This window comes from Plecotus auritus (genome assembly GCF_963455305.1).
Source record: "Plecotus auritus genome assembly, chromosome: 6".
Taxonomy (NCBI): domain Eukaryota; kingdom Metazoa; phylum Chordata; class Mammalia; order Chiroptera; family Vespertilionidae; genus Plecotus; species Plecotus auritus.
In genome coordinates this window covers 52,105,086-52,128,796 of record NC_137773.1, presented here as the reverse complement: position 1 = coordinate 52,128,796, position 23,711 = coordinate 52,105,086, and the positions used below count along the sequence as shown (strand labels likewise).

Below are 23,711 nucleotides of genomic sequence, written 5' to 3'. Positions count from 1 at the left end.
TTCGACCGCTCACTATGACGTGCGCTGACCACCAGGGGGCGGCATGGAACGAAGGAAGGCCCCGGCCGGTGGCCAGCAGCAGGGGAAGGAAGGCCCCAATCAGCCCTGATTGCTGGCCAGGCCTAGGGACCCTACCTGTGCACAAATTTCATGCACCAGACCTCTAGTCATTAAATATAGTTGTACCCGGTGTATGTCCAAGAATTTGGGGAAAGTTGACATTTGAAATGGAATATGTTGAACTAGAGATGGAGAAAGGTCTTTCAGTACTTTCAGTAGTTCAGTTTATGGTCACCAGAATGGTAGTTGATTGAGAGAGGCTGGTGGTGAGTCATACTGCAGTACCATTTAGACAGCTCAGAGTATGCATTGGGAAGTGTAACTAGAGGAGATCATCAGTGCAGGTAGGGGCTGGTGGCTGTTTGTTCTAAAACATAGGAAAACTGGGATATGAAGAGATAGCAAATTAACCCTAAGGTTCTTAAGACATAGATAGATATTCTAAGCCTTTCTTAGCACTAGTATGGCTGCTTCTAGTTAACAGTACAAACCTGGAATGTAGATTTTTGCTTTCTTATTCATGATTATGAAAAATCCCATGTTCTTATCTGACAATAATAGAGTAGAATAATTCAGATATTTGATGGCCTGGTATGTATAGGAACCCTTCTATGTCTCTAGAAATATAATGAAAAGACATAGCCCTTGCTCCTAAGGCACTTCCAATAGTGAGAAGACAGACATGAACATGAGTCATGAGAATTCCATGGAAGTTGCTGTCATGAAGATATGCGCCAGGCACAGTTAGAACCTAGCACCTGCGTCGGCCTAAGATGCTTGGGCTCATCCACTCTAAAATTGACCTTGTTATTTGGAGAAAAGAAAATTATGCTGAAGCCCTGAGAAATTAAATCACTTTTTTCTTCATCTGCCATCTAAACACCTTGGGCATCGTCCTAACCTCCCTTCCGCTGATCCCTTGATTCTCTGGTCTGTTCTGAAACCTATTGCTCCGTTTCCCTGTTAAAACTCTGCATGGACCTTTATTGCCTGCACAGTAAGTCCAGAGTCCCTACCGTGGTTTTCAGAGCCACTGTCTACTCTCATCCCACCAGCTTCCCTACAGCTGTGCCTTAGGGCCCACCACCTCTCTGCCTGTGCATGCTGCCTGCAGTTCCTGCTTCCAGCGTTGGCTCATGTTCTTTGTTGCTCAACTTCTTCTCCACCTCTCAAAACCCAACTAATTCATACAAAGCCCAGCTCAACTGCTACCTCATCCGTGAAGCCTGCCATGATTCTCCCGGTTTTATTTAATTATTGATTCTTTGCATTTCCACAACACCCATTTGCAGATACTTCCATTCTACTTGGGTTATGGTTAGTGTTTATAGTTTGGCTCTTTCACTGAAATTTAAGTCCCTGGAAAGCAGGGGCTATGTCCCTTATAGCCCATTGACCGCATAGTTAATAAATAAGCCCCCACCCAATGCTGCTGAATATTGCCCAAGATCAGATGTTAGTGGCAGATCCAAGTCTAAAAACCTGCTTCTTCTTACCCACCTCAAGATTTTAGAAACTCCAAGACATTACCTGCCTGTAGCCACTCAATCCTGTTGCCTCACCTTGCAGAGAGTTCTTTGTGAGGCTGTGGTGTGAAATTGCCAGTGTTGTCATGGCTCCCAGCATTTATGGTGGCAGGAGGGTGAAGAGGTAGTCAGGATGGATGTGTTTATGTCGAGCGTGATTTCCCGACCTGCAATGGGCCCTATGAATATTTGAAGCGGAGTCTGGAAGCTGTTTCCTATGAGGGGAGTTAAGTTGAAATGCAAGAAGTAAAGATTAAGGAATATTAACATAAAATCTCTATTGCGAATTCTTTCACATAAATATGTTACCATTGGAGGGAGAAGTGGTGTCAGGGAGCTTTTCAAATGTCTATATTTTAATACCCAAATAAAAAGTTTGTTGTAAATTATGAAATATGGTGATTCTTCATGCCTGTAAAGGTCCTTGACAAAAGAATGTGCTGAAAGGCGATTGTATGTGTGTGTGTGTGTGTGTGTGTTCATTTTTCCAAGTGTCATTTTCTGATGCAAAAATGTGTAGAGGCAGAAGAGAGTAGGTGTGAAGTAAGGAGTGACTGGCTCAGTCTTTGGTGTTTTAAACCAATCTCTCTCTGATCTGTCTGTCTGTCTGTCTACCCTGCATTGCGGCGAGTGTATACAGCCTCTGGTCAACCCAGTATTATCTGGTACTCGGTATGGGATCTGAAAAGCGGGTGGGAAGATTGCAGTCCTCCCTCCCTTACACTCCGCAAGCCCCTTTCTGTGCAGGTCCGGGCCGACCGTTATCATGGTCCCTGCTTCCGGCTCACGGAGCATCACCTGTGGGTCTCCTATTTACCGGCTGGTTGACCTCGCTCCTTCCACCTCCCACCTCACCTTGGCTGGACCACCTAGCACCCTTTCCGTGTTTCTCTGACGTGTGTTGGCTGTCTGGTCCAATTTACAGTCACTTGTCTGAACGCCTCCAGACAGGTTTGGGGCCGAGTGCTGGCTGGCTGGCTGGCGTCCCTGGAACAGGAAAATGCTGGTGGGGGGAAAGAACAGCCTCCCCTGCTCTCCACTCTTCAACAGGGGAATTTGCTTCCTGTAATCCCACAGCCACTAAAGTGCTTGCAAATAAAGACATCTAAGCAGTCATCTTCGCTTGAAGGAGTTCCTTCTAAGAGGTGGTGGTTAGAACCAAGCTCTGCTCTGCGCTGTGGGGTTTCAGACCCTTCCCCTCTCAAGGTGGCAGGCACTTGACCTCTACGGGCCTTAGTGTCCTTGTCTGTGAAATGGGGGTAATAAACCCACTTCATCAGGAATTTGTGAGGATAAAGTAAGGTAACACAGATCTAGCACTTAGAAGAGTTATCTGGCCCATAAGCATTATATAAATACTCAAGCTATCATTACTGTATTCTTACACTCTTGGTTTTGTCTGCTGCTCAAAAGTTCAGTTTATGGTACTGGAAATGGACTTGTCAAGAGGGGTTAGTAGCCTTTTGACCAGAAGAGAAACTGAGGCACGAGATAAAGCAGCCAGCTAATGGAAGTCAGATGGAGCCCACAGTGTTGCAAATAAACCACCTGGGCCTACATATTCTTCAGGAAGCACAGGCAGCTGAACGTGACTCTAAATCAGATGGAGCCTGGGCTGTGTGTCTGTTTGACTGTCTGATGGGAAAGAGAGATTAATGTAGAAGAAAGTACATGAAGAAAATGATAAGAAGTGAGATCTGAATGCAGTGCAGGGCTGGCCAAGAGGCTTGCAGGCTCCTTTCTCCTCGGCCCAGGTGTTTGGGAAAAACCATCTCCCAACCGGTGCCAACCAGAATCAGTCCTGCAGACACTGTGATTTTGCAGTTTGCTTGCATCTGTGTTTTGCTAAAAGCTTTCAGTTTTAGGTGCCCTCAAGAACTCTTCAGAACTGGAAGGGAGAGGCTGTCTCTCATTGCCTTCTGCAGGCAGCCCCAGACAGCGGATTTCATTTGGGAAATTGCCTGGGATGAAGAATAGATGTGTATGGGGGTGCGTGCGTGTGGGCATGGGTGCATGTGTGTGTGTGTGTGTCCCTTATAAAGAAAACTTGATATTTTTTCGCACTGTTTTTAAAGAGGGATATAGTCTAGGCAGCAAGGGAATAGAGTAAGATTCCATTTTAATGCCAGCTTGCCTCTCGGTCCCTTTTCCTTCTTGTGTTTCCCAAATGCTACCAACAGGAAGGGCAAAAATGAAGAGACAGAAAGGTGACCTCAGGGACAGAACTGTACACTTTGTGGGGGCAGCTGCTTTCATGGAGCACCTATAAATATCTCCCCTTTCCATCACCTTCCTCTCCTTCGCCTGGTACTCAGCAGTGAGGAATTCCCAAATACCTGTGAGATTCCCAAGAGAGCTCCTTTTCCATCGCTGCTGTGTATGTGTGTTTAATTGTGTGTGTGTTTTCCGATAGAGAATATAGGGCTTTTTTGTTTTGCTCTTAATTTAAATATAATTAAATTTATTTCTAATCGTTAACAATGGTATGAATACTCATTTGTTTACCAGAATATATGCATGTCTGCATCTTCTATGTCCATGTTCATGTCTATATCTATATCTATGTATCAAACACAACTTCATTCTGCATGTCTCTTTTTAAATGTCTTCATGTAACAGGGCTAGCGCACTTGACTCATGGGGAGTCAAGACGTCTGTCACAAACATTCAAGAAGTGAGGTATTGTAAATACTTTTTCTTCATGTGAGTATTTTTGTCACTGTGAAAGCCTGTTAGCTAGTCTTCTGGTTATTGTAAAAATCTTCTCTTAAAAACAAAACAAACAAACAGAACCAACCTGGGTCCTGGCAGGTAGTTCAGTTGGTTAGAGAAGCATCCAGATATGCCAAGGTTGTGGGTTCGATCACCAGTCAGGGCACATACAAGAAGCAACCAATGAATAAATAAATAAGTGGAACAAAACATTGACATTTCTCTCTCTCTTTCTCTTTCTCCCTTTCTCTCTCTCTCTCTCTAAAAATAAGCTGGACCCCAATACAGTGACATTAATGCTAGCTACCAGTCTGACATTGCTAGAAACTGATCACCAGCCGGAGTCTCTGGTTAACGACGATGAGCTGGCAGTCAGCAGGCCCTGGTAAGAAACAACCAGGATAGTAAAAGGCTTTCCTGTGGCTAACACATTCATCCACAGGAGTGGTGAGCCCAGCCCATTAATAATCCTGTCAAACTAGAGATGAACCTCGTGAATTTAAATGCATCTGGAGAAAGGCAAAAGCAGGGACAAAGTCTGCCTGTTTTACCTTTGATGAGCTGACTGCCACCATTTTTCTAACATGAAAAATCCTTGCGTGCTTCTGGTTGCTAACATCTGGTGAATGGCAGGGGGTATGTGCTGGGCCGTGTTCTGCATGTGTTATAACCTGATGCCTTCATCATAAATGGGATGCTCGGTAAAAAAGAATTCTAAGAGTTAAAAAATAGCAAGACTTTAAATCACATATATTTGAAGCATGAATAGGTGCACACAGTACACAATTCAGGAGATACGAAGGTGAGCACGATGGGGAAAAGCAGGGACACTTGATGTGAAGCAGTGTTTTTCGCCTGGTTTGTTTCAGACTGAATTTTTTCCTGTCCACTCCTCTGCCAGAATTGTTTGTGTTTGAGTGGTGGGCGGAATGGCGATGGCTTTTTGTTGGCCTGGTCTGGGCTTTCGCCCGCGGAAGAAGGCATGAGTGTAGTCATGATGCGAATGTTTCTCTTCACGTTAATTGCATTACTTGGCCAGGCATTTTTCACCAGTGTTTTCCCTACCCCCATCCTGTGAGCGTTTGCATCCTTAATAAGAACCTCACTGGCAATCACAGGTGGGTAAAGGTATGAAGAACACACTTAAATGAAGAAAGATGAAAAGTAGATAGAAGGAATGCGATGTTAGAAAGAGTTGTATTTGTGAAATATGCAAAAAAAAACACAAAAAACCCACAACATACCTACATTAGAACCTTTGTGTTAAAAACGAAATTTTCTCATCCTAGTGTCCTTTTTAATATAAAATGGTGCTGTTGTTTTTAATTGGAAGCAAGTCATTTTAGATATGGGAGAGGAAGTAAAGATATTCGGTTGCCATCCCTCTCTGACTCAGTCGTAGGAAACAGTAAAACCGCAGTGGGCTTGGCCTTTCTGCGGATGCACAGGCCACGGAGGCGGACAGCTGGCCCTGCTAGCCCATGGATGGAAGAGGTTGGAATGAGCCAAGCAAAGACAGGGGAGTTCAGCTCTCAATGTCCTATGGAAGACTTCTGACCCTTCATTATGTTTGTGTCATTAAAGCCCTTAGGGCTGCCCAGCCAACCTGCCTCAATTCCTGGTCAGGGCACATGCTCTGGTTTTGGGCTCCATCCCCAGTAGGGGGCTTGCAGGAGGCAGCCGATCAATGATTCTCTCTCATCGTCATCATCCTCTCTCTCTCTCTCTCTCTCTCTCTCTCTCTCTCTCTCTCTCTCTCTCTCTCTCCCTTTCCTTTCCTCTCTGAAATCAATAAAAAATATATATATTTTAAAAATCCAAAGGGCTTACTTTATAAGATTTTGTGGTGATTACACAGGTCATGAGGTGTCATTAAAAAAACAAAACAAAAACAACCTACCAGGGAATTATTTTTGGTATACATAGACTCACAGGCTTATAGACTTAGTCTCTTCAGTAACAAAGTAAAAACATTTTAAGAAATGAGCTATCTTGGAATACCACCTCTAGATTATTAGAATTTAATTATGAGAACAACAGTGTTTTACATCTTTGGAGTCACTTGTTATTGTGTACCAGAGCCATCTTGTATAGCTTTGTGGTCATGCACATTTTTCCTGATTCTTTGTTCAGTAAAATCAGATTAATACTTGAAATTGGCCATAGTGGGAGTATTTACACCATAAAAAATGGCAAAAGCTACATACCAAGGCTTCCTCCCCCTCCCTGGAGAGCTGGTTATTAAATATTTACCAGCACACCACTGTATATAAAACCCAGGTTGCATTAATGAAGATATGGTAGAAATCTAAAATAAGTAGAAGAATTATTGTGTTCAAATAAAGTATTAAGGGGAGACGGGAACTAGTGGAGAACTAGAAATGTGGCATTGTGGCAGTTATCACAATACTTCCCATGAGTTGTAAGAATTATTTTTTTCATTATTCAAAGTAGCTAATGGCCTGGTCTGTTCCATCATTTTGGATGGAGTAAAATGGATCGTATCTTTGTTAAGTAAATGTCAGCCCTATGGCAGGATGACCCTCCATCTTACAATAGTCCCCCTGTGGACCCTAGCTAAGATCCATCTCTTAAAAGGGGAGGTTCTAACAGTTGCATGACATTTTTTTCCTTAACCACAAGCTTTTTACTAGTTCTAATAGCTAATATTTTACAGATATAAAATGTGAGGTATGAGAAGACATAGAAACAAATTAATAAATATCAGATCACTGCTTCCATCCCTTCCCTGTCATGGCTGGGCACGTGAACAAGAGTGAAGAGTTACTTCTTAGGATACTCTGAACTCATGGGCAATCTGACCCATGGTATAACACCATTTAAAACACCAAAATATTTTAAAATTTTGACACAAGGAATTATTGGCCAAGAAAAATAGAAAATGTATATCAGTTTTGTTGACAACTGCTTCATTCAGATGTATTGTCAACTAGGTAGATGAGACGTTGTGGTTCTGCATCTGGCCCGTTGTAATCACTCACCCCATTACTATTCCTTACACCCTTGCTACTCAAAGGATGGGCCATGGACCAACAGCTTTGGCCTCAACTAGGAGCATGCTACAAACACAGAATCTTGGCTGGGGTCATCTAGACCTATCAAATCAGAACTTATTGTTTCACCAGATCACCAGGCAATTTGTACGAACATTAAAGATTGAGAAGTACTGCCTCACCTGTTGTCCGAATTCATTCCCATACTGTCCGAAGAACTCTCCCTTCCAGGGATAATGAAAGAAATGGTAGGTTTAAGACATACAGAGAAACAAACTAGAATTTTGGATAGATGGTGGAAGAATCAGTATTATTCTTGATTATTGTCTTTCCCTTCACCTGGCTCCAGTCTCCAGTACAAAGCTATCTGCAGAAGTAAAAAAGAAGCACCGTGGTATCCCCAAGGTAGTGAGAGCATTATCCTGAAATTCCCAAAGGGAACTATACTTTCTGAACTGCAGTTGAGTTGACTCTTGAAAAAAGTGGGGGTTAGGTTTTAACTCCCTGTGCAGTCAAAAATCCATGTATAACTTCTGCTTCCCCAGAAACTTAACTACGCATCGCTTACTGTTAACTGGTAGCCTTGCCAATAACATAAACAATCCATTCACACATGTTTTGTATGTTATATATGCATTATATACTATATTCTTACAATAAAGTAAGCTAGAAAAATGCTAAGAAAATCATAAGGTAGAGAAAATACATTTACATATTTATTGAAAAAAAATCCACATGTAAGTGGACCCGCACAGTTCAAACCCTTGTTGGTCCAGGGTCAACTGTATTTGTTTCTAAAGCTGGCTTTTACCTATAAGCTGCTAAAATCAAAGTCGCACATTAAACAGCATTTCTCTTTCACATTCCTCTTTTTCCCTCTTTCTTGCTTTTTAAAAATTATTTTTTTTTTAATTTTAGAATAATTCAAGGTTTACAGAAAAGGTGTGGAGACAGCACAGAGGGTTTCCTTAGACTTCAAGCCCATCTTTCTTGGTTTCTGACCAGAGTTGTATTTCTCCTTTTACTAGATTGGCAGCGTTTCCTGGCTAAGGAAGCAGAGTTACAGCACCTAACACAAATAGTATTTGATTAAGGCTAATTACAGTGCTGTCACATAAAAGGGGAGAAAAGAAAGCTGGCTTTTTCAACCAGCAATGAAATAACCTGCTGTCTATCTACTGACTTAATAGCTTTAATTGCCAGAATATAATCAAGATCTGGTGACTTTGTTTGAACATATCAGCAGGCACCAACTATTTCAATGAGATCAAGTTGTAGAAATAGTTATTCTCTAACTTGAGCTGAAATTGCTTTGACAAAATGAGTTTTGTAGCCTACAAGACAACGCCTGTTGGGAGAGGCCCACTGATAGAATGCTTTGATTTATGAACACTTCGTGGACTAAGAAAGTTACAGGTTTAACATGACTACCTTAGGTGAGTGGTTTGACTCTGTGTCTGACTTCTGAGGTTGCAGGATGAATCAAGCCACAGATGTATACTTTGTACCTTTCAGACCATAAGTCAGAGTCACACATGAAACCAACCATTCTTCCACATTTTATTGTCTCTGACTCTTAGGAATGTAGAGCCAGAAATTAAAGGACATATAAGACTCCCCCTTCAGGAAGCCAGAGCAGGAAGTGAATCTGACCAACAGATGATTTTGAAAAAGGGGCCTCGATGGGACCTTGCAAGGACAATGGAGTCTGACTGGTTCCTCCCTCATTTAGATACTCAGTACCTGCTTCAGGATATTCTAATGGAGGTTTGTCTATTGGTAGTTGGTATATGTATGTGTGTATGTATGTGTATATATATATATACACATACATACACACACACTCTTGAGCTTTCTGAAAACAGATGCGCAAGTGAAAAGAACCCTTTTTGTGGAATCGAAAGAATAATTCCTTCCCTATTTAGTAACCATTGAATTCCTCGGAGGAATTCATACTCTTTACAAACATAGCGCCCCATCAAAACAGTCTCAAAAGAAGGTAAATGTAGATGGCATGCTCTCAGCTTTCAGAAACAGGAAGGTGAAATTTCAGAGGCAAGAAGTAAGCAGAGCTTACTGGCCTCCACTCACTCCCCCGGAGACCACCGCTTAGGGAGTGTGGTCACTGCTAGCTGGCGGGGATCATCGGGAGGTGACAGATAGTTTGTCTGTCACCCTGTACCCACACCTGTTGCTGGACTGGATGTAATGACAGGCACACTGAGAAGGCTCCATGTGTCCCACAGAACGACATCCTGCGTCACGCCTGGGGAACTCGTGGAATGAGCAATGAGGACCTGAGTAAACGGATTTGGGCTGGGGAGGAATCTCCCCCATTTCTTTTCCTTGCCTTTTTCCCCCAACCAGGATCATTCCCAACTCTTGGCCTCCAGATTATCCTCGCAGGTCCTGACAGGCTGCGGCTCCTGCGAAGCTGTTGAGGGGCTAAGGAAGCTCTTTGCTGCTGATTTTCAGATGTGCACAAAGCTTAATATGTTAGAAGGACCATAGGAAGCAACAGAAGGCTGGGGATTTTGCTTTGCAAGTTCCTACTGTTAATTTTTTTTTTTTTCATTTTCACTGCCTCATCTACTAACTCTTTGAGGCTTAAGAGACCCAAAGTCAAGTTTGTCCTAATTTTAAACTTGCCTCTGTGCCTGCCCTGTAATTTTCATTCCGTAGCTTAAATTGGGACGTGTCTCCATAGGTTGGGCTCAGAACATCTTTCTGTGAAGCTTTACCAAACTACATTTAGTAGAGCAGTGGCACTTCAGCACAACAATCCAGGATTCGGCCTTTGTCAGACCACCATGGGGAAGAGCTTTGTCCAATTTGAATTACTTATTGGCTGATTGATTTTAGAGAGAGAGGCACATGGAGAGAGAGAGAAACATCTATTTGTTGTTCCATTTATTCATACATTCATTGGTTGATTCTCATGTGTCCTGACTGGAGATCGAACCTGCAACCTAGGCGTATTGGGATGACACTCTAACCAACTGAGCTATCCGTCTAAGGCAGAGCTTTGTCCAATTTTAGAAGGTAGTGAGGGAAGAGGGACAAATGCAGCTAATCATCTCTAAAAACAGATGCATTGTAGTACTAGTAGATGCACACAAGACAAACATAATTATATCCCCTCTTTGACATAAAATTTGAGAAATTTTTATTGAGATTGTCTCATTCAGATTCTTTTTCTCTGTATGTGTACTTCCAAGAGTCAAGCTGTGTCTTTTACCATGTAGCTCCCTCCTTGTCTGTAGGCCCCAATTCCTTATCTTCCTTCCCCAATGTAGGGCTCTTGAAATGACCTAGGACCACCATGATGTTTCTCTTCCTCTGAGGGTCTAGCACAAGGATGCACTTGGATCTCTGTGGTTCTCTCTAGCTGAATAATACTCTTTACTTTTCATTTTGGTCGTGTCCACTACAGGCATGGGGTAGGATGTACAACATGATCTTAATGAATGGTTTTTCAATTAATTAATTATTATCCATTATAATGCTCTGTGACTCAAGAATTTTCTCACCATTTTAATCATGGCTATTAGCGGCCTTTAAAAGTTCTACTTCCGTTAGAAAAACGGAATATTTATACTTGCTCTGTATAAACCTGCCCCATGAATAAAAGACAGATTTATATTGAGCTAGGAGCATGGAAGAAATCAGCAGTCATAATCCTAGGTAGTTCTTTCTTCAATAACTATCAATTTTTCCCCAGATTAGTCCATCATGGGTAACTTGTTCATTTCCTCCAGGACCTAGAGGGCCTAAGAAACTGCAATGCCTGCCAGTAGCTGAGGCGGAAAAGGCTCACCTGCTCATGAAAACCACTGCTGGCCTCTTAGTTTTTAATTCCATGATCGTAGCCTTCCTTCCTGCCATAGAGCAGTGGCCAATATGGAGATGTCTTACATCCTGTCCAAGGCGTTTCAGGGACTGCTGGGCTGTGGAGGCCCTGAGAATGATTTCAGCCTAAAAGCAGCCCCACAGCCTGAGTCCCCATGGTCTCAAGACAGCTAGGAAAGGTGCATGCTCTGTACCTTCCTGTTCTTGCTGAACACACCTATCTATGGTTTGTACAGGTGGATGTGAAGAGCTGTGGAGGCTGAGATTTTATTCTACTTACTAGCTATCCAGCTGTAAGTCAGCTGCCTTTTTATTAAAATGCTTTAGCTCTTCTGCTGGAAACACATACCAGTGAAACTCGTGTGGTTGGAGAGTGGAGGTGGTCACAGCCTGGTGCCCCAAAGACTAGGCTCCTTAGTTTAGTCCCCACATGGACTTGTCAGCTCCACGAGAAAAAAAAGTTCTAAAAGCTGCGAATTTCAGCTCTTGTCCAGGATGGCCATCTTACAGAAGTGTGCCACCGGTCCCTGGAGAAATCAACAGGACAATGGATGTGCTGGCAGGAAGCCAACACCACTGCAAGGAAAACAATGCAGGCACAGCTCTGCAGATAATCAGTATCATTGGCATTTATGTGAAGGACAATGGAGCATTATTATCTTTGTGGTCCTGATACTAGTAGTTTTCCAGATCCCCCCAAAGGGGTAGGTACTTTAGACATACTGAAAAAAATGGAGGAGGAGCTCTGTGGGCTACAGAAGTAACACAATTCAAGACTTGAGTGTGAAGTTAGACATTGATTTGGCTCTGGATTTTCCATGAGGTGACTCTCTTGACATGCCCCCAAGGTTGCCAGATCTGGTTTCTTCTGCTCCTCCTCTATGTCGTGCTTAAATGCTACCTCTCCCATGAGCACTCCCAGTCTTCTTGCTGATAGATGAAGTCTTGTCTTCCCCTGAGTAGGGTTGGCCCTCTTTGGCAGTGTGATTTTCTACCTCACATTGTAGCTTTATGTATACACTTTATGTCTCATCTTTCCTGCTAGACTAGGAAGTCCTAGAGAGTAGAAACTCCGCATATTCATTTATGTATTCTCCACATTGCCTTTGGTACATAGATCACACCCAATACATATGCATTGGAAGAATCAGTGAGTGAACAGTGACAGAATACAGACATGGGCACAGCCACTCTAGGCTGCCAGTGGAAGTGCCATAGCTCAGCTTTATCACCAGAAAAGGGTCCACACACACACACCAGGCTCCCACACACAACAGGTGGCGTGGTCAGAAATACAAAAACAGGAAATGAGGACACTGATCGATGAAGATAACATCATTTGACTCCTTCCACTGTGTCCGGTTCTGCTCATAGAATTTTTTCTTTTTCTTTTTCTTTTTCTTTTTTTATCAGGGATGGTATTGTTTGTGGAATTCACTCAGGAAAACTTAGTAATTTTCCAACATAGTTAATATTCAGATATGAAAAATCTCTTACAGTTTAAATGGAGAATAGATGCTAATTTATACATATATACTTATGCTCAGAATGCCTAATTAATGATCTTCCGTGTCAGTCACGGGCATGTTAATGAGCTTCTTTTGCTCCTGTGTCATAATTGCCTTGCGCCTCTCTCGCTTAAGGTGGGGAGGACGTCTTAGCTGTGGATTAGCAAATGATGCAAAATAACAATAACAAAACAACTAACAATTATTCAGTGATTCATGAGTGGAAGTATATGATCATAACAATTTAGATGTAAAGACAGAAAAAAAAGGCAGGTGGCTACTTTCATAGTAACTCTCCATTTGCTGAGTTTTTGCTTTTTGTTTGTTTGCTTGTTTTTTAAGTTAAGGTTTGAGTTATATGCATGACTGTCTTTCTTTGGTCCAAACACTGGATTCACTATCTTTTTTACTCTGAGGACAAAAAGGCTCTGTGATAAAGAGAACTCTATCGATAGGTGTTATCCTACTAGTATATCTAAATCTGTTATATTTCTCAGAACCCAGAAATGTCCCCTTCTACCTTCCATGGACTGTATTTCCATTACCTTTTTAATGTATCGGGGTTTCTTCCCCCAAAGTCTTGCATATTTTTCAGCTATAAACTTTCCCACTTTAATCTGACAGAGTCAGGTTGGATTTGATTCCTAACTTGCCACTTTTGGGCTGTGTGATTTTGGGCAAGTTAATTGACTTCTCTGAGCCTATATTACTTCAGCTGTAATAAGGTAAGAATAGCCATAAGGAATGCGTTAATGTGTCTGAAGCCCACTACAAGGCAGGTGGCTGGCAACAAGACCCCCCCAACCCCCCATTTTCTTTCCCTTTTTCTAGTCTTCCCTCATCAATGCAGTGGTTAAGACCACGGCATCTGGAGCTGGACTGTCTGGGTTTAGCTCCTGGTTCTGCCATATTCCAGTGGTGTGACCTCAGGCAAGCTCCTCAGCCACGGATACTGAAATGTCAGTGCTTGGTATTTACCGAGTGCTCCCAAAAAGTCAGCCGTTATTATGTGACAGCCCAGGCAGCTGGCTGAAATGGCCCTCCGTGCATCGGTCTGTGGGTCAGTGTCATCTGCTCGCAGGGTCAGTAAGCCCTTCTCCTGGGTTAGACGCAGGGTGCCTTAGCCCTCTGCCCGGGACAGCAGGGGACGCAGCCTCCTGTCCTGCTTGCAGATCTGGTCTGTGTGGAGGCCATCTCTTCTTTCTCTCCTTCCCTCTGTGGAGAAATCTGTCTTCTCTGAGAGGAAGGCAAGGATCGATTTGTGCTGCCCTCCTGAATGTGCCCTCTCGCTCTCTGTTCTCGTGCGGGTGGACGCTGGAATGTCCGATCTCTCTGTCCCTCCCGTGCTGTCTCTCCCTCTCGCCCTCCAACAGGCTGTGGGAGGACTGAGGGCTTTGGGCCAAGCCTTTCTTTGGGGGCCTCTATTTTTCCTTTCTTTTTATGCCAGAGGCAAATAGTTGTGTTTGCTTGCTGGAAGTGAGGCTTCTGAAGCCATTCAGCTAGCCCTGACACTTTTAAGATAAATTATTCTGTAAGCAGTATCAGAATTTGACTTCTTCTGATCCTGGTCTATCACTGGAATGTATTGCTTGGCTTTTTAAGCATGATAAAGCAATGAATTCTAAGAACCGACCCCAAATAAGCCGTCAAGTTTAGCCCCTAGACTCTCAGACATATCCACAGTGGCAGTGCTGGGACTTCACATCCAGGTCTGTGATTTACAGATTCCAAAATACTCTCAGGAAAATGCACCAGGTCCTCACAGACCCCTGAATGGTAGACTTGCCTGAAGTTATTCCCATTTTATAATTAAAAACAAACAGAAGCCCAGGAAGCTGAGGTTACTTGTCTCCCAGTTATACAGACCTGAAGTCCAGTGTCCCTGACGGAAACGCAGAGATTTGAAACCAGTAGCTTTGATTAATTAGAAAAGGAAATATTGTAGGGGGAGAAGGAGTAGGTGGAGGTGGAAGAGTGTATAGGGGGGATAAATCGTGATGGATAAAAAAATCAGCCCTGGCTGGGTTGCTCAGTGGTTCGAGCATTGGCCCGCAGACTTAAGGGTCGCGGGTTCAGGTCCCATCAAGGCCATGTCCTGCGGTTGCAGGCTCAATCCCTGGCCTGGTCGGGGCACATGTGGGAGGCAACCAATCGATGTGTTTCTCTAACATCAATGTTTCTCTCTGTGTGTCTCTCTCCTCCTCCCTCCCACTCTCTCTGAAAATCAATGGGAAACAATAATATCTGTGGGTGAGGATTAACAAGATAAAATAAAATAAAATATATAAACAAATAATTAAAAATAATAATAAATAAAAGGCAATATTATGCTGTAGCAACAAATTGCACCCCACTCCCAACCCCACCCCCTGTTTCACTGGCTGAACACAGCAAATGTTGTTCCTGCTACATTTCCAACTGGAGTCAGAGGAGAAAGGTCAGGAAGCTCTGCTCCACCCAGTCACTTAGGGACCCAGGCTGACAGGCTCCCCCATCTAATGGCACTGCCATCTCCACCTGGGACCTCCAGGTTCACTGCAGCAGCAGGAGAGTATGTAGAGAGTGCACACCTGCTCTTTCTCTGCTCGAAGCCCACTGGCCAGACTAATTGCTGAGCCCCAAACTAACCAGGTGGGAGCCTGGGAGGTCTTCCCATGTGCTCGGAAAGAAAGAGAACCAGCTCTGATGAGACCTGAAGTCTCTCTTGCAGGCTTTTGGGTGGTCCACTGAAAGCACTGTGCCGGACATGGGACCCATTTGGAATTAAGCACACCTGATAATAAATATTATTTTGTTGGTTTGAAAAGAGAGAAAACAAGTTTAACTAGCACCTGATGTGTGCGGTAGTTGCCAAAAAGAAAAAGAAACAGTTTGTCATCACAATAGGTCATGATGACCTTTCCCTATTTGTTTTAGTTCAGCTTCATTGAGGTATAATTAACCAAGAAAGTAAAAGGTATTTAGACTGCACATCATGATGGTTTTATATGCAAATACAGTGGGAAAGGATTCCTCCCATCTAACTATCTACAATAATAAAAGAGAAACATGCAAATTGACCATCGCTCCACTACACCCACCAGCCAATCAGGAGGGAATATGCAAACTAGAAGGACAAAGATGGAGCCACCCAGCTGCTCCAGGTGTGGAGTGGCTAGGCAGGGCAGGACACCTGCTATGAGAGGGTGGGGTGGTGAAGGGATCTACAGGAGCGGCACTCTGGCCACAGCGAAGACGAAGATGGCAGACTCCAGCTGGAGTCAGCAGCGAAGACGAAGGCAGCAGACTCTGGCTGGAGCCTGCAGCAAAGACAAAGATGGCAGACTCCTGCCGGAATGAAGGCTTGGGTCCAGGGTGCTGGAGGAAAACCAGTGCTGGAAGCCAAGGGAAGGAAAGCCTATTGCACTCTGGCCTCTAGTTAATCTAAATATATAAAAGCCTAAGCAACTGAACAACTGGAACAACTGGTTGCTATGATGCACACTGACCACCAGGGGGCAGATGTTCAACTCAGGAGCTTCCCCTGGTGGTCAGTGCGCTGCCCCAGTGGGAGCACCACTCAGCTGAGACCCGTCCTGGCGGCCCACCAACCTGGCAGCAGCCACTCACTCCCTCCTGCAGGTCCAATCTCCGGAGAATGGGCCAAGCACCAAAGAACCACGCTGCTGGCACAATCCTGACAGCGCTGCCCACCTCCTGGAAGTTGGCCTCGGGCACTGTGACTGCTTCCCTTCCCTAGATGCTCTACAAGGAAGAAAGGATATAAAAGCGGCCGCCAGGTGGCTCCCGACAACCAGCGCGAACATCAGCAGGACGGATCCGGATCTCGGGCCAGCAAGGGCGTCTCACCACCTACCCATAGGGCTGATGATCATGTCCCAGCCCCACCCCACCCCACTTGGGACCCCACCTGTGCAGGAATTCGTGCACTGGGCCTCTAGTACATTAATAAATGGTTTCACATATTTAACTTTTTTATCGGACCAGATCTTCTAAAAATTAGAATTTTCTCTAAAAAGTAAACAGAAATACTTATGATTTACATTTACTGGTCCTCCCTCATCTCCCCCATCTGCTTTACAGGAAAACTTTTAGATTAAAAAAAAAATGTTCTAATTATTCCTTAGAAAAATATCAAGGTTAATTCCTAAACTATTTTAGAAAACTTCCCAAGTCATTCTAAACAAGTTTTATTAACCACTCAGGTTTCTTCCCAGGAAATAAGCATCTACATAGTTTACCCTCTGTGTTTGGATAATTGATGTAGAGAAAAATTGCAATCAGGGACATGAGCTGGTTTGACTCTTAAGTTACATAGACTGCTTGGGTGTGGATGGCCTTCAGTGCAAAAGATTTGAGGACATCCAGGGATAAGGATGGGACCTGTGAGCTGAACATAAAAGGTCCAGAGCCAGCTCAGCTGCTAAAGACACTGCTCAAACAAAGTGAATCTCACATGCTCCCAGTTCCATGGGATAACCTGCCATAGAACCAACTGCTGCCTGGATATCCTTGTGTTTCAGCTGCCCTCTCTTCCAGCCACGGGACTCACCTGCAGAGATACCCTGTGCCTCCTGCTAGGCCCGTGCATTCTGGAAGCAGCTGTACTTGTCACAGGTAGAGGATCAGATGGTTGTGAACTCCCTGCTAAACACATGGCAACACAACGGACATTCTTACAAGGCTTCCCATGGAAACACAGATATGTTTCCCAACCCCTGTCTCTTAAAATTCAGTATTTTTTATGAAGTGAATTATAAAACATAAAATAGCGACCCCAAACATACATGCTAACATTAAAGATCATCATAATTAGCATTTGTATGCTATGGTGTCATTTTTTAAGGAGTTCAGCCATGTTCACAGGCATCCTCTTAGTCATAGCAGTACTTTGAGTTTCAGAGGTCAGATATGTCATTACCTGTATTCCAGGTGGCAGGTAGGACATGTGGGCTGATGAGAACAGGGTTTCCCAGGTGTGCCTGGGTGGGCATAAGTCGACTGACACTTGCTAACAAGATGGTTTTCTAGGCTTCCCCTCAGAATTATGGAATCAAAATCTTTAGGAAAGACGCCCAGGAATCCTTCTTTTTCCAAGCACTGTGAGGGACTTGCGATACCCACATTTAGGAATAACTCAATCCAGCAGCAGGAACAACGCCTCTCAAATTTCAGCCTCCTGTCACCACTGGGAGGGAAGGAACCTCTCTAAGAGGGTGAGAAAGTTAACCCCAGGAATTCAGATGCTCTGTGGGAATAGCAGCTACTTCTCCCCATCCCTGGAGTTTTCAGGCAAAGTACAGTTTTATGTATTTTTAAATGTCAACACCTTGTACATTGGTTTTCAAAGAAGGCCCTGGGGACTAATCGTAGTGTCTGTAAGCATTCTCCAGGTGGTCCGAGAGCTGGATTCTTTCAGAATTTGTGTTTTTTTAAATGTAACTTTTGACTGGGTAAAAAATGCACCAAGTATAAAATTCAAAAGGTTAAACACGGTATATGCTGAAAGAGAAATCTCTTTTCCATCCCTCTCTTCCTGTTTCCCAAGGCAACCACTGTCACCATTTTCTTTTGTTTCCGTGACATCCCAAGCTACATAAGCATGTATATGAGCACATGCTTTTAAAAAAATGCCACCCATTCCATGTTTACCATCTCTACCATGTTCACCATCCATGTCATGGTATCTAATTAACTTGGTACGTTTCCTCTGATATCACTTACTGATTTTGTGCAGTTAAAATACCTTTTGTGATAGTGAAACTCTGAAGTCCCCAATGGCTTACCAATGTAAGTTTATTTCCCTGGTGCAACAGTCCGGTGTGGGCATTGGTTGGACAAGCAAGCAGCTTCTTCCATCCTGAAGTTCCTCCTTGGATGAAACCAGCTGGCGGATGGGAAAGAGAGAGCCTGGAGGATCATGGGGAATCTCGCTGGAGGTTTTTATGGGTCAGCCCTGGAAATGGCACGCATCATGTCTGCCCACATTCTTTTGTTAGGAACTAAGTCATACAGATGCAAGGAGGGCTGGGAAATGTTGTTCTTGACGGGACAACTACTTACCAGTATCAAAACCACATAAGTCAAGGGGTTCACGCATCCATGGTGGAGAGCTAGCCATGCAGCCATAGTTTTCATCCCCAAATGCACCTGCATCTTCTTTTATGACAGTAAGTGGGATCTTTCCCCCCTCCTGGCACATGGAACTGCAGTAGGGGATTTGGTAGGGGTTTTTATACCACAGAGGAGGCCTGGGAGGGTTTGAGAACCACTACTTTATATAAGAGGCCACAGATTTTTTTTTTTTTTTTTTTTTTTTTGTCTCTGCTAGTGTCTGAGCCCAGGTCCCAAAACTGCAGGTGTCTGTGGACAGAGAGACCCACTGCCTACCTGATCACTTCACTTATTTGACCTCCTCCAACTAAATGACTTCCCTATTATCTAGCCCAGGTAGAGCCCGTCATAGAAGCATTTCAGAATCCCCAATTCCCAGTCTGCCTATAAAACATTATAGAGATTTTATAATAGCCCTTTCCAAGTTTGAATTCCTCTCTGCCTCTCTCTCTCTCTCTCTCTCTCTCTCTCTCTCTCTCTCTCTCTCTCTCTCTCTCTCTCTCTCAGAGTGTCTCTGTCTGTCTTTCTCAGTTAGACTCAGACTTGCTACCCAGCAATTTTCTGGTATCCTTTTACTTTACAAAACTTTTCCTTTGTTGCTGGAGAAAAAAAAATGAATACAAATAAATCAACAATATAAAGGACTTATAAGTTAACTGTTGGAGAGGGCGAAGTATGTAAAACGGCCCAAAAGTACTAGTAGAGGCCTGACCTGCCTCCCTCCCCAGTACCAGCAGCAGCAGGGAGGGAGCCTAGCATGTAGGGAGACTGGCTCCCTCCTCCAGGCTCTGCATGCGTCAGCCCCCAAAATAGAAACACTGGGAGGCAGCCGGGGTGGCAAGAAAGAGCAGAAGGAGGTGAGCTGCTGCATTCCCCACCACCTGGGCCTGTGTGAGCCATCCCGAAGCCTCCCGGGTGGACCTTGGGGAAGCCGGGAGGAGAGAAGCCTAGTGTCGCCCTGACGTTTCTGCGTCTGTTTTCTCTTCCTTGCTGGTTTGCATGGACTCTGTGGTCACTGTTCTCCATGTCAGCACATTCAAAATTGCTGACTGTAAACAGTGAAGGCGGCATGCCTGCTACTGAAGAAGCCGCAAGGAAAACAGCTTTGGGCCACGGTGGATTTTCTCGGTTGACACAGTCCTGGCTCCCAGCACAGGCTCCTTACAAAGTACAGGGCTTGGCGGTTAGGGTGGGATGGAGAAAGAGAAAGGAGGAGGGGAGGAAAGGAGGAGGCTCGACTTGGTGAGATCTTTTCTTAAGGAAACAAATGTTGGTTTTCTACTGGGTCCTTTCTTTGGGAGCTGGGCTAGAAAAGGAATTCCAACAACTGAACGGAGAGGATTGCCAGCAAGTGAAGTGAGGTTCTAACAACCAATCCCACGTGCAGATGGCAGTTAGGAGCATTAGGACTGAGGTGGTTGGCCGAGATCGTGGGAGGAAGTGATAGCCACAACGCCGCTTGTAAACCAAATTGCCTCTCCCAGCCCCTCAGGCTGGGCCTGAGCATGGAGAGCCGCAGTGGCGGGCTGGCTGGACCCTGCTCTGGGCAACAGCAGGTCTCTGGGGCCCATCGGGGACTTCCACAGGCCAGCGTGTGTGTCTCTGTAGCCTGTCAAACCACAACCATCCACAGAGGACATGTGGCTTTGAGTCTATGCCATCGAACCAGGGAGAGTGTGTTACCCATTTTCAGGAAGTTCGCTAGGCCCTATGTTAGTACATAAAGTAGCCAGCTTCATCTTTTCTTACAAGAACTACAGTGAGCCCTGGCCATTGGCGGATTCAACTCCCCGTCAGGGCACATACCCAGGTTGCTGGTTCCATCTCCAGTCAGGGCATGTATGGGAGGCAACCGATCTCTCTCTCTCTCTCCCCCCCTCTCTCTCTCCATCTCTATCAATCAATAAAAACATATCCTTGGGTGGGGATTTAAAAAAAAGAACTATAACCAAAAATCACAATGGGGACTTGACCTAGTAACCATTCATGACTCTTTACTGAGAGTCTCCTGTGTGAAAGGCGATAGAGGTGGGGTTCTGGGGTGTATTAGTCCTCCAAAGAAAAAGAACCAATAAGGGATATGTATATGTGTGTTATATATACCAATAGTGTGTGTGTGAGTATGTGAGTGTATGTGGTATATATGCCAGTAGGATATACACTGAGTGGCCAGATTATTATGATCTCTGAATGCATAATAATCTGGCCACTCAGTGTATAACCTATATAATAAAAGGCTAATATGCAAATTGTCCCCTCAACCAGGAGTTTGACCAGCAGGCAGGCCGGCCAACCGCCCATGTCCCCTCCCCCTGGCCAGGCTGGCCGGACCCCACCCATGCACTAATTCATGCACCAGGCCTCTAATATACATATATATACATATACATATTATATATATACATACATACACACACACACACACACACACACACACACACACACACTGAGTGGCCAGATTATTATGCGTTCAGAGATCATAATAATCTGGCCACTCAGTGTATATCTCATATATATACACACATGTATATAAATATCTCTCTCATATATGAGATGTATGTCATATATATATATGTATATATATGTTATATATATATATCCTATATGTATATAATGTGTGTGTGTGTGTGTGTGTGTGTGTGTGTGTAGAAAAAGAGAGCAAGTATGTGTGTTTAAGGAATTGGCTCACATGATTGTGGGCCTGGCAAGTCCAGAATCTGTAGAGCAGGCCAGCAGCTGGAAATTGAGTCAATGTTGCTGTCTTGAGTACAAAATCTAAAGACTGGACACTCAGGCAGGGTTTCTATGTTGCAGCCTTAAGACAAAATTACCTCTTTAGGAAACCTCAGTCTTTGCTCTTAAGGCCTTCAAGTGATTAGGTGAGGCTCAGCACGTTAAGGAGGGTAATCTGCTTTACTCAAAGTTGCTGATATAAATATTAACCACATCTAAAAAAGTACCCTTCATAGCAACATCTCGACTCGTGTTTGACCAAGGTACTGTGCGCCATAGCCTGGCCAAATTGACATGTATCAAACCCTAGCTCTGACACCACCAGCACATGTTTTAACCTACCTGTGCCTCAGTGTCCTCCCTCCTACAATGGGAATGACAGGAATCATTTCAACCTCCTAGGGCTCTTGTGAGGATTAAGTGTATTAACATATGTGTCTATACATAGTACCCTATAAGTGATGGTCTGAAATGATTACTTCCTGGGAAAATGAAGAGATAAAGTGTGAGTAGAGGATTGAGATGGTTGGAAAAAAGTTTTTAGACATGGATTATACATTAGAACTTGGAAATAATTAAGTCCATTTTGAGACCACTTTAGAGTGTTGTCCTTTAGGGCAGTGGTCACCAACCTTTTGAACTTCACGAACTACCAGTGGTCCGCGGACCACCAGTTGGTCACCGCTGCTTTAGGGATTTCCGTTTCCAATCCTCTTAGATGAATTAAAACCAAGACAGAGCCTCCCTGAATTAAACTGCCTTCCGTACTGTAGTTAACTGTGTTGTGGAGAACTTCCAGGGTATGAATAATGGCTAATACACCTATGAATGTTAAATGTCTTGGAAGCAGTTTCCTGATGAGCAATGGCAGATGTGGCAATGGCCAGGGTCTAATTACCCGAGAGGCAGTTAAATATAGTTTTTAGTCCCTTTCTGAGCAGTTATTTGAAAGCTGAAGTATTTTCTCTAAATACTTCAGCTTTCAAATGCCCATCAGTTGTTTTGAACAGCCAGATGAAGTGTAGGGGTAGGGAGAGTAGAAGTCGTGTTTGGGAGTGTGTTTGCTTCCTGCACATCTAATTTATTATGTTCAGTTGTTTGTGTTTTCTATGTAGGTTTTGATTTTTGTATATGTCCATGACTTTTTGGTGTAGAGTGATGCCTTCTCTTGCTCTGAAAATCCTGATGAAAAACAACACTGCGATCTTCTATGTGTCAAGCACCCTATTAAATGCGTTCCATGTGTGATCACATGTAACTTCAAACTCCTCCAGCGAAGTGGGTGCCATTACTATCCCTATTTCCCACTTCAAGAAACTGAGGCTTAGAGAGGTCAGCTTGTTCCAGGTTCATGCCAGCTAGCTGGACTCAAGGTAGCAGAGTTACAAAAACTCCAGCACCTCACTGCTACCCCCTCGTGTTCTTGAAGTCCCACCAATTAAAATCAGCCCTACCTCCTGCTAGTACTGGGAGGTGTTTTGCAAGGTGTGGGTTGAGCTGCTCTTGGGTCTATAATTATTTTATTAAATAGTACTGAGTCCAGTCTGGCATGATGGGAAATTGTCATTTTCGTGCCAGGGTTGTTAGTGTTTCACTGAGCAGGACTTTCCCGAGTTCCTGACAGCCAACCCGTGTGTGGGTTCTTGCCATGGGTATCTTTCTTCTCTGGAGGCGGTCTGGGACAGCCCTGTAGGACGCTGAGACCTAGGAATTGGATAGCTCTCCATGTCCATTTAGCAAACGTCACTTCCCTGCCTGGAGAGCAAGGAGGAAATGCCATTTAAATAGCAGGTTAGAGCTAGAGGCAGAACAAGGCAGGGATAAGATTTACCAGAGATGTTAGGAAAGTCTCTACTCCCAACAAAAAATTAAAGCAGAACAATTTTCAAATCTGCAGTGTATTGATTTTCAGAAAGGGTGGTTCTTTTATGCAAAGAAGACACTGCCGTATCAATGAATAAAATGAAAAACAATCAGAGAGGTTGTACAGTGTGGAGAGTCTTCCTCTATATTTAGAATCAAACTTTGTGTTTTTACCGTCAGGATGGGAGCTTAATTATAGCATGTTGCAAACGTTGCTTTTGTAAAGGGTGTGTGTGTGTGTGTGTGTGTGTGTGTGTGTGTGTGTGTGTGTGTGTGTGTGGCTTACTTTGCCTGGAAAAGTTCGGGTGCTATTTTTTTCTTTGTGAAGCATC

The 23,711-nt window shown here is 44.0% G+C and overlaps 1 protein-coding gene across 1 annotated transcript in view; it reads left to right on the top strand.

Annotated features, from left to right (window-relative positions):
• MAML3 (mastermind like transcriptional coactivator 3) overlaps nucleotides 1–23,711 on the top strand; it is a 392,442-nt gene that overhangs the window by 158,001 nt on the left and 210,730 nt on the right. The window lies entirely within an intron of this gene.